Source organism: Chelonoidis abingdonii, chromosome 13 (genome assembly GCF_003597395.2).
Source record: "Chelonoidis abingdonii isolate Lonesome George chromosome 13, CheloAbing_2.0, whole genome shotgun sequence".
NCBI lineage: Eukaryota > Metazoa > Chordata > Testudines > Testudinidae > Chelonoidis > Chelonoidis abingdonii.
This window is the reverse complement of record NC_133781.1, coordinates 2,631,673-2,642,112: the sequence shown is the minus strand read 5'-3', so window position 1 is coordinate 2,642,112 and position 10,440 is coordinate 2,631,673. Positions and strand designations below refer to the sequence as shown.

Here is a 10,440-nt window from a genome sequence, read left to right as displayed (position 1 = left end):
TCCCAGCTGCTGCTGTCCAACCTTGGTCACAGCCCAACCCAGCTCCCCACAACCTGCCATTCATCTGCCTCACCCATTCTGCTCCCCCCTCCCCAACAGCTATGGATCCTTCCAGCTCCATTCTCCTTATGTGCTGTGTTAAAGCCACATCAGCCAGGGCTCCCTGCTGCCCTTGTTGATGGCAGAACTGGGGGAAATCAACATGCTTTTCCACTACATGCATCCGACGAAGTGGGTATTCACCCACGAAAGCTCATGCTCCAAAACGTCTGTTAGCTGAATGCCACAGGACTCTTTGCTGCTTTTACAGATCCAGACTAACACGGCTACCCCTCTGATACTTGACAACATGCTTTAGTTATTTATTAAATATGGATATAAATTCTTCCCAGAATTTGCTCATTTTTCTCTGATTGTTAAAAATATTTTCCATTTCCTTTGCTCTAATTAGTAAATTTATAGAAAAAGCTTCTTAGATTTTATTCCTACTTCCAACCTCCTCCTTTAAATGTCAGGAAATCCTTGGTTTGGAGGGAAAACACCTGGACTGATTCTTTCTCCCACTTGGGGGAGCAGGAAGGGGGGAAGAGTTAAAACGTCTCAGTCACCCACTTTCCTCTTGCATGAGAATCCATGTGTTTCTCTGTTCATGTCAATATAACCTGATTTGCTTGCTGAAGTGGGTTGATTAGCATTACCAATGTTTAGGGCACTGTCTTTTTTTTCCCCCCCGCCCAAGTCGGAAGGAGAAATTGAAGATGGGGTCTGGTACCTTTGATGAAATTTTGTTTATTTACAAATGTACAGAGTGCTGTTTCCCAGAACACAGAAGGAATCAAACAACAGGGTACAGCATCCTTGCTCGGGGGAGCATTTCACGCAGCACCCCAAAAACTCTCTGCCCAGGCTTTTTCCAGGGTTGAGTTGTGTCTGCCTCATCAGGCTATGTCTAGCTGTCTCTCTCTTTCTGTGCTCTGTCTGCTACTTCTGTTACACCCACACACACCTATACCTCTGGTCAAACAATACCCAGTCTAGCTTTCTGTCCACATAGTGCTAGCTTCTGGACTGGCTTGCCATAGCTCTTTGGCTTAGGTGAGGCTGCCTAGCCATTTCCCACAGCTATTAAGGGGGGGAGGGGTGGCTTGAGTATTGGCCTGCTAAACCCAGGATTGTAAGCTCAATTCTTGAGGGGGCCATTTAGGGAATTGGGGTAAAAATCTGTCTGGGGATTAGTCCTGCCTTGAGCAGGAGGTTGGACTAGATGACCTCCTGAGGGTCCCTTCCAACACTGATATTCTATCTTAAATGAAGGGTACAGGCCAGACAGTTTAACCCAGCCCATGTATCTATGTTTAGTAAAACAGCTAGGAGCAATTTCCAGGAAGATAGCATAGTGCCCTTTGGGAATATTTGGGAAGTAAGTTCCACACACAAATGGTGACAAAAAAAAGCTCTTAAGACTTGTGTACACTGGAAGGTTATACTGGTGTAACTCCCTGTGTGGACGCTGTTATTCTGGTATAAAAGTGGCTTTTTACAATTTTTTGTGGTTTAGCTTCTATCATTTGGTAAATGGTTTAAAGCAAACTGAAAAAAAAGTCACTCTTGGACTGAAATAACAGTGTCCACATGGGAAATTTACTGGTAAAACTGCATCTGTGTAACTGGTAACATTTTCGAGCGTAGACAAGCCCTAAGATGGTGGCAACTGAATCTAATTTCTTTTGGCAGCTCAGTGAATCATTTCAGATAGAGACGGGCTGCTGTATCTGGGCACTGGGCCACACTGCGCCTTTAACACCATAGGCCTGGGAAAAGGGTGCTGAGATGGATTCCAGTGAGGAGCACAGGCCCCTCTGCTACTCACACCCTAGTTTGAGAAGCACTGCAGGTGGCTCATTTCATCTATGGTAACTTTTTTTTAATCCCCTCTTCCCCGTCTGGCAGTGCATTCCTCACTTTCTGAACTCTGATTCTATCTGCCCCTCACCTTCCCCTCCCTCCACCAGTTGGACCCACCTCTGGACACATTCTGAGCCCTGCAAAAACAAAATCTACCCATCCCTCCCCGCCAATTTGCCCCCTCTCTCCCCTTTTTAAAAACTTGTGTATAGCAGATTCTGATTATGAGCAAGGACTGAGTGAGGGCAGAGGTGTCAGCAGATGTTACTGAGCATGTTCAGATCCCCCCAGCCTGCTCAGTAACAACAAAGCAGCCGATTTCCCTTTTCGCCCCCAGAGGATGGCTCCGAGAGGAGCAAAATGCGGATGAGCATCCTCGCAGGGCAAGAAGGGTCATTTCAGAAGGGGCTTATACTGGAGTTTGGAGAGACAAAGTGGGCGAGGTAATATCTTTTTTTGGACCAACTTCTTTTGGTGTGAGAGACACGCTTTGAAGCCACACAGAGCTCTGCTCCAGGCCTCTGCTGGTGAGAGAGACAAACTTTAGTCCATTTCACACCCCCAATTCCCTCCCCACCCCCTTCTCTGAAGACGGGCATTCTAAGCTCAAGTTACAGCCTGCAGGCTGCTTGGGTTGTTCAGGGACACAGGAAGGGGTTGCTGAGAGCGGTTCTTGTATCCGGTGCTGGCAGGGGGAAGGCAGGAAGTAGGGAGAATTAAGGGCTTTGTGGCACTTCCGCACCGCAATACATAATAATTATTATTGTCACAGAGGCTCCTGCATTTGGGTGGTCAGTGTGAGAAGACGCTGCTGCTGTCTTCATTGTGAGCTGGAAGCCTGCATTGAGCAGCTGCGGCTCCCCCAGTGGGGTCTGTGTGGGGCGGGGAAGACCTTCCTTAAATCCCCCGCTGTGCCCAGCCGGGAGGGACTTTGTCTAGTGCCTGGAACCAGCCCCTGGGGCAGCCCTGGAATCTACCCACAGAGGCTCCTGAACCAGAGACCTCACGTCAGGGGCTCTCAACTTTTCCAGGCTGCTGTGCCCCTTTCAGGAGTCTGATTTGTCTTGCATAGCCCCCAGCTTTCACTTCACTTAAAAGCTACTCACTTACAAAATCAGACACAAATCATACAACATGCTACTCACTTTCAGAATCATACAAAATCAGACAAAAGTGTCCCAACACGCTGATACTGAACAGTTGCTGACTGTCTCATTGTTACCAGATAATTATTAAATGAATCAATTGGAATATAAATATGGTACTTACATTTCAGTGTACAGAGCAGTATGAACTAGTCATGGGTCTGAAATTTTACTTCATGTGGCGGGCAGCAGAGGCGCTGCTCTGTGGGACACGTTTCCAGGGTTGGAAAAAGATTCTGGCTGGATCCCTCCTGGGCCACGTGTTCAACCCCAGGGCAAAGCGCAGGAGGGGAGCGGGATTCATTAGCTCCTGCCACCAGAGGGCTCTGGGTGTTGCAGAGGCTGGGGACGGGCAGGCTGCGCGGGCCCTTTAACTCGGTCTGCCAAAGGATCCGGGAGATTTGCAATTTGAGCTTCCTGGGTCAGACACTGCCGCCGCCGCCTCCATAGCTCCATTGTGAGCCGGGAGCCCGGGCCGAGCGGCTGCTGCTCCCCAGCAGAGTGTGTGCGGGGAGAGCCCTTCCCTAGCGCCCCTCTGTGCTCAGCCGGGGGGACTTTCTGCGGGGGCTGGAACCAGCCCCTGGGGCAGCCCCGGGCTCTGCCGACACCAGCCCCTGAGCTGGAGCCTGCAGGTGGGAGGAGAGACCCGGGGGAAGGGCTGGGGCCGGGCAGGAAAGTGACCCCGCACCAACGGCCCCGCCTCGCCCCAGCTCTGCTCCCGGGGGCGGCGGGGGGGTGGGATCTGCGAGTCCCAGTGCTGCTGCAGGAGCAGATCTAGCTCGCAGTGACCCAGCTGTGTGGTTTCTTCCACACCCCGGAGCAACATAGCCAGGCCGAGAAAACCCCCAGCGTAGACACAGCTATGCCGACAAAGTGGTTCTGTCGGCCCGGCTGTCAAGAGAAGTGATCTTCCTGCACCGGAAGAAATACTCCTGCTGCGTCTACCCTAAAGGTCTATGCGTGTATAAGCTCTGCACAGTAGACGTGGCCGCAGGAAAACAGCAGCCAGATCTCCTGTCCAGAGAGGGGAAGAAGAGTGAAAGGGGGAAGAGAAAAGTGTGGGAAAGGAGAAGCAAGTGGGGAGAGACGTTACAGGCTCCTAAACCTGCCCAGGTCTGTTGACTTTAGATTCACTTCTCATTGCACGAGACAAGGAACCAAGGCACGAAAAGTCAGTTCCTACCTCTGCCTAGTCCTGGGTGACAATGTCAGGAGGAACCCCAATGCAGCTGCTTTGATTTTGTTCTTTTCTAGTGTTTGGTTCTGGGAGGGTTTAAATATGTGTTGGTGGGTTTAGAAAAATGCCCCAGTGTTTCCACAGTGTGCCATAATGCAGAACGTCTGTTTGCAGGGGAGGGGAGTGAACCAGTTTGTGAAGTTGTCTAAAGCCCACTTCTGAAACTTTCCCTCTGCCCTTTTCACCCTGACAGGCTGGAAAATAACATCCAGGTTTCAGTCCACATTTTCTCACTCTCCCTGGGGATAGTGAAGGGAAATGGCTGCAGCCAAACAGGCACAGGTAAGAAATTCTCTGGGAGCAGGTGTGTGTGAGGGTCCCTACCAGTGTCCCTGATTTCCCTCTCATGCCAGGGATGTTGTGTGCCCCTCCATTACACTTAATAAAACCACCAACTTTTCTTCCTCGGGTAGTTAGTGATTAGATACTGTTCTAATTCCTTGATAGATGAGGCCCAGTCCTCTATTGAGCTAACAAACAAGTCCATTTTCCCCAAACATTCAGACATATTCCACTTATCCTTGGGTTCAGATCCCATCCACATAACCAATTGTTGTGTCTTTTGCTCTTTACACAACAAAAAGAAACTTGTAGAAATTCCAGGCTCAGTTGAGTTCCAAATAACCATACTGATTTAACTAGTGCAGATATCCAAAGCCTAACTTCATTCACTGCTATTCTGACATTTTTGGAGCTTTCTAAAACTAGAACATGGTGTGGGCTGACAAACTATTTATAGGGATGCTACATTCTCTTTAATGTGGAACTGGAAGATGTGGGAAAGGCCCAGCAGGAAGAGTTAGAAATTACCCACTATGAGGAAACAGCCACACATTCAGAGGTTTATCAAAGACCTACTGCCAACCTGCAGAGCTCCGAAGCCAAGAGTCAGTCCAGAACGTCAAGAGACAGGCATAGATTCTTAAATTCTGAGGCCATAATGGACCATTGTGATCATTGTACTCAGACCTTCTGTATAATGCAGGCCATAGGACTTCCCTGTATTAATTTCTGGTGGAAATAGAGTGGATCTTTTAGAAAAACATCTGATCTTGATTTTAAAATTTGCAGTAATGGAGAATCCACTGCAACCCTTGGTAAGTTTTCCCTGATGCTTAATTACCCCTCTCTGGTAGAAAGATTGCACCTAATTTCTAGTCTGAATTTCTATTGCTTCAGCTTCCAGGCACTGTATCTTGTACTTTTGTCTGCTAGATTAAAAAGCCCATTATCAAATATCTGTCCCCCGTATGGGTGCTTGATTAAATGGTTACATGATTCCCATCTATATCTGTTTGATAAGCTAAATGGATTGAGCTCATTGGGTCTATCAATTTAGGGCAGGTTTTCCAATCGTTTAATCGTTCTTGTGGTTCGTTGAGCCCTTTCCAATTTTTCAGGATCATTCTTGAACTGGGGATACCAGAACAGGATATAGTAGTCAAGTAGCAGTGGTACCAGTAACACACAGCGAGGTAATATAACCCACCCATTCCTATTCACGTTTCCCCTCTTTATACATTCAAAGGGCTAATGGGATCCTTCAGGTACAGCGTCACCCTGGGAACTCAGGTTCAGTTGATTATCTACCATGAGCCTCAAATCTTTATCCTGGGGAGCAGTGACTCTGAAGGAGTATCCCATTTTGCAAATACCGCCTGCTTTGTTCCTAGATGTGGGAGTTTATATGTGGATGTAGAGAAAAACATTCAGTTTACCAAGTGATCCAAATCTCCATAAAATGACCAGTCTTCTTTATTATTTACCACTTGTCCAATCTTTGTGTCTTCTGCAAACTTTATCAATAATGATTTTGTTTTCTTCCAGGTCATTGATAAAAATGTTAAATAGCATAGGTCAAGAACTAGCCACTGTGGGATTCCACTAGAAACACACCCGTCCTCTGGCGATTCCCCATTTACAGTTACATTTTGAGACTTATCAGTTAGCCAGTTTATTTTTTTTAACTATTTATTAATTTCTAAGAAGTTCACAAATTCTTGCCTGGTACATATCAGACAGAAAACACTTGTTACAAGAGTTACTTTTGTTTAAAGAGACATTATACAGTTAGCCAGTTTTTAATCTATTTAATGTGCCATGTTGATTTTTGTATCATTCTAGTTTCTTAATCAAAATGTCACGTGGTATCAAGTTGAATGACTTGCAGAAGTCAAGTATACACCATTAACACAGTTACCTCGATCAATCAAACTCATAATCATCAAAAAAAATCCTAAGTTTGACAAGATCTATTTCCCATAAATCTATGTTGATGGACATTAATTATATTGTCCTCCTCTAATTCTGTAGAAATGAATTCCTACATCAGCTGTTCCATTATTTTTCCTAGGACTGATGTCAGGCTGACAGGCCTATAATTACCCCGGTCATCCCATTTACTCTTTTAAAATATTGGCACAACATTAGTTTCCTTCCAGTCCTTTGGAACTTCTCCACTGTTCCAAGTTTGATTTTAAAAAATAAAAATAATAATAAAAAAAAATCTGGTGTGTGATGATTTTAAAATGTCTAACTTTAATAGCTGATGTTTAGCATTCTCCTTAAAGTTATTGTTACAGTCATAGAATCATAGAATATTAGGGTTGGAAAGGACCTCAGGAGGTCATCTAGTCTAACCTCCTGCTCAAAGCAGGACCAATCCCCAAATTTTTACCCCTGTTCCCCAAATGGCCCCCTCAAGGATTGAACTCACAACCCTGAGTTTAGCAGGCCAATGCTTAAACCACTGGACAGTATTTTATCATCATCATCAGATGATATGAATATATCATCAGCTTTTTCCCAAATATGGAACCAAAATATTTATTGAAAACTCCTGCCTTTTCTGTATTATTATTGACAGCTATTTTCATATAGCAATGGACTAATAACATTGATAGGATTGCTTTTCTTCCTTGTAAGCTTTAAAAACTCCTTACTGTCCTTAACTGTTCTGATCATAGCATTCTCCCTATGTCCTTTTGCTTCCCTTATCAATTATATACAATTCCTAGCTTCTAACATTCATTTCTATCATCCTCTCCTTTTCCTCATTTGTTGTATGTATGTGTATATTTAAGTTTTCAAAATACTCTCACTTCCCTGCTAAGCCAGGCTGTTCCTTTTTAACCAGTGTAGCCTTCTATCTTGATTTTGGGATTGTGACTTTTTGGCCATCTAGTAAAATGTTTCTAAGCAGTTTCCCATTGTCATTCATGTTTTTCTGTTTAAATTATTGTTACCAGCTGATATGGCCCATAACCATTTTCAGCTTTGTGAAACTGGCCCCGTTAAAGCACCCGGGGGTGGGTGGGGAGAAAGAGAGAGCTGGTTTGGACTTTATTCTGTTTGTAACCACTAATTGTTAGTGCTGGGATGAAGAGCAATTTATCTGTCAAGATGAGGTCTCAGCTAGAACTCCCCCATATTGGTTGCAACACTTTTGAGTAAGTAAATTGTTGTGTATAAATAAGAAATTCTCATGACATTTTAGTACTGGTAGCATGAGAACTGCAGCCTGTGTCACTCAGATTAAAGTTCCTCATGATCACACAGCTTTCTTCCCTACACCAACTAGTACCTCATCTTGTGCTTTCTGTTAATACACTGATCTGTAAGCATTCAAGTTGTTGGTGACTCAGAAAAAAGATAATGCCATTTGTGACATAGGGTGCCATGCCCCCTCTCTTTCTGCCTACCCAGTCCTTCCTAAATAGATAATAGTTGATTTTAACACTCTGATCATGTGAGTCATCCCATCAGTTTCAGTAACACCATCTAGATCAAATTTGTGCCCATAAATGAATATTTTTAGTTTCTCTTGGTTTTTTTTTTTTTTTTTTTTTTTTTACCCAGGTCCCTAGCATAGGTATGTAGGTAATTGAAGAATTCTTTCTTTTCATGTTTCTTAGTGTCTTGATTAATTTTGTTCTCAACTTAATTTTTTGCTGAGTGCTCGTTTGTTCCCTCTTTTCACACTCCTCTGTTGGTATTAGTTTACTGCCTTCCTGAATACTCTGTCCAGCCTGTCCCCTTGCAGCTATATCCTTGCATGCAGGAATGAAATCAGGAAGGCCAAATCACACTTGCATTTGCAACTAGCAAGAGATGTTAAGAGTAACAAGAAGGGTTTCTTTAGGTATGTTAGCAACAAGAAGAAAGTCAAGGAAAGTGTGGGCCCCTTACTTTATGAGAGAGGCAACCTAGTGACAGAGGATGTGGAAAAAGCTAATGTAATCAGTGCTTTTTTTTGCCTCTGTCTTCACGAACAAGGTCAGCTCCCAGACTACTGCACTGGGCAGCATAGCATGGGGAGGAGGTTTAAAAGTTTAAAAAAAAAATTGTGGTAATTTTATTTGCCTTCTGTTTTCTGAGCCCAGGGGGTAGGGGGGAGATGTATGCGTGAAGCTGCCTGTGTGTGTGTATCACACTGCATCGACAAAACTCCATCTCCAACAGTGCACATGGAAAAGTGTGTCCCCCACCCCAGCTGCTGGGATTTACCCTTCTGACTTCTCCATCTCCCTGCTTAATCATGACTCTGTTTCCTCTTTACCCCAGCCAGTCTTCTTCCCCCACACTCTCCTTTTCTCTCCTGTCGTATAGTCACCTGCCATTCCCTTTCCGGTTTCCCACCTCTCATAGCTACTGCCCCACATATGCCTGCACTCTCTATTCTCCTGCACCTGCTCAGCCTCCTGCTGGCTGAATCCACCTCAACCTCTCTGTCCCCCACACATCCTCCTGGACCCCCCTCCAGTCCCTATAGCTCTCCATATTTTCACTTTTCTGCTGAGTTTCCCGCCCAGTCTCCTAACCACAGAGCCCCAGCCATATTCCTTGAGAAGAGCCTGACATCATTCACACTGAAAACAAGGGCAGTTGGTGGCCATCTTTATTAGGGGCAGCCTCACTTCCACATGCCAAATCTGTAGGGAAACGGGCCATTTTGATTAAGGGCCATTTGACTTCAGCCCCCCTAGACCGCTCCCAAAGTAATGGGAAATGGCGGCCAAGTCTCAGAAGGGGAATTTGCGAGTTTTGGACTGAAATCTCAACTGAATATCATGACACTAATGATAAACATCACCGGAGTCAGCAGCTCTGGGCGTTGCACTTTCACAGTAGAAATTGTGTGTTTTTAATGAAAGCTCTGGGAAATTTCCCAGCTCCCCAGGGAAGTTCCCTGCTCTCTGTGGGGAGGGGTAATTTCCAGCCCTGCCTGTGACTGGTCTGGGCTCTGGTCTCAGCAGGGCTAGGAGAGGGGATAAGAGGTTGAAGACCTGTGCTGTGCCTGGGTCATAACATCCCTCCGTATGTGGAGGACTTTAATCTCCTGCAGGGAGGAACCTCAAGTCTCCAAGGAACCATGTAACCTCCTCAAAGGGTCTCCAGGAATGGTTTCCAATCCCTTTGTTTATACAGGTGATGGAATACACTCCTGTATTCATACCCTAGTGGAATACTTTTTGTACAAAGTATGACTTTTGAGGTAAATTCATAATTTGGTGGTCAGTTTTTTCCTGATAAAATATGTGGCAACATTGTATGTAAAAATAAGATTTTCTTGTAGGATGTTCTTAACACATGTTCCAAACCATAGCAGAAGTTGGCAAACCGGTCTGTCCTAAACAGCGTGCTCTGCTTCATTAGCATTTAAGCAGTAACTAGAGTCATCAAGCAGGAAGGGAGACAAAGGAAGCACAGACAGGTGAAGAAAAAAGCAGCAGAGAAGATCTTTCCACGCAGACTCTTTGTCTCCTGGTTCTCAGCTGGAAATGCTTCTCAAAGGGGGAACAGGACTATAAAAAAGAGGGGCAGACACCCCAAGAGGCCTCTTCTCCCCCCACCCACTCCCTGTTCATCTCACTCTTTGCACCTGAGCAGATGAAGAAAATAGCTGTTGGACTATGGGGGATGGTTCCTGACCTGAAGGTTGGTCAGTAACACTGCTGAAAGCATGTGGTGAGAAACTTTGCTTCAGAGGTAACAAAAATTGTTAGATGTGAGAAAGCATCTTCTTTATTTTTTTTCTCACTTATGCCTCATTACTTAAGAACATAAGAACGGCCGTACTGGGTCAGACCAAAGGTCCATCTAGCCCAGTATCTGTCTACCGACAGTGGCCAATGCCAGGTGCCCCAGAGGGAG

General features: G+C 45.3%; 2 protein-coding genes across 4 annotated transcripts in view; both read left to right on the top strand.

The window, feature by feature from the left end:
- Window positions 1-3,450: 3,450 nt before the first annotated feature.
- LOC116824956 (uncharacterized) overlaps window positions 3,451-10,440 on the top strand; it is a 13,047-nt gene continuing 6,057 nt past the window's right edge. Inside the window, exons 1-2 of one of the 3 annotated variants that reach the window (XM_075072025.1) lie at window positions 3,451-4,163; window positions 4,481-4,569. The gene's annotated coding sequence lies outside the window, so the exon portion shown is untranslated. Of the gene's footprint in view, window positions 4,164-4,480; window positions 4,570-10,440 lie in introns of those variants that run through there. The other 2 variants (XM_075072024.1, XM_075072023.1) reach the window with 2 other exon arrangements.
- Window positions 4,482-10,440, top strand: part of LOC116824950 (uncharacterized) — a 954,865-nt gene continuing 948,906 nt past the window's right edge. Inside the window, exon 1 of the mRNA XM_075072070.1 lies at window positions 4,482-4,569. The gene's annotated coding sequence lies outside the window, so the exon portion shown is untranslated. The remainder of the gene's footprint in view (window positions 4,570-10,440) is intronic.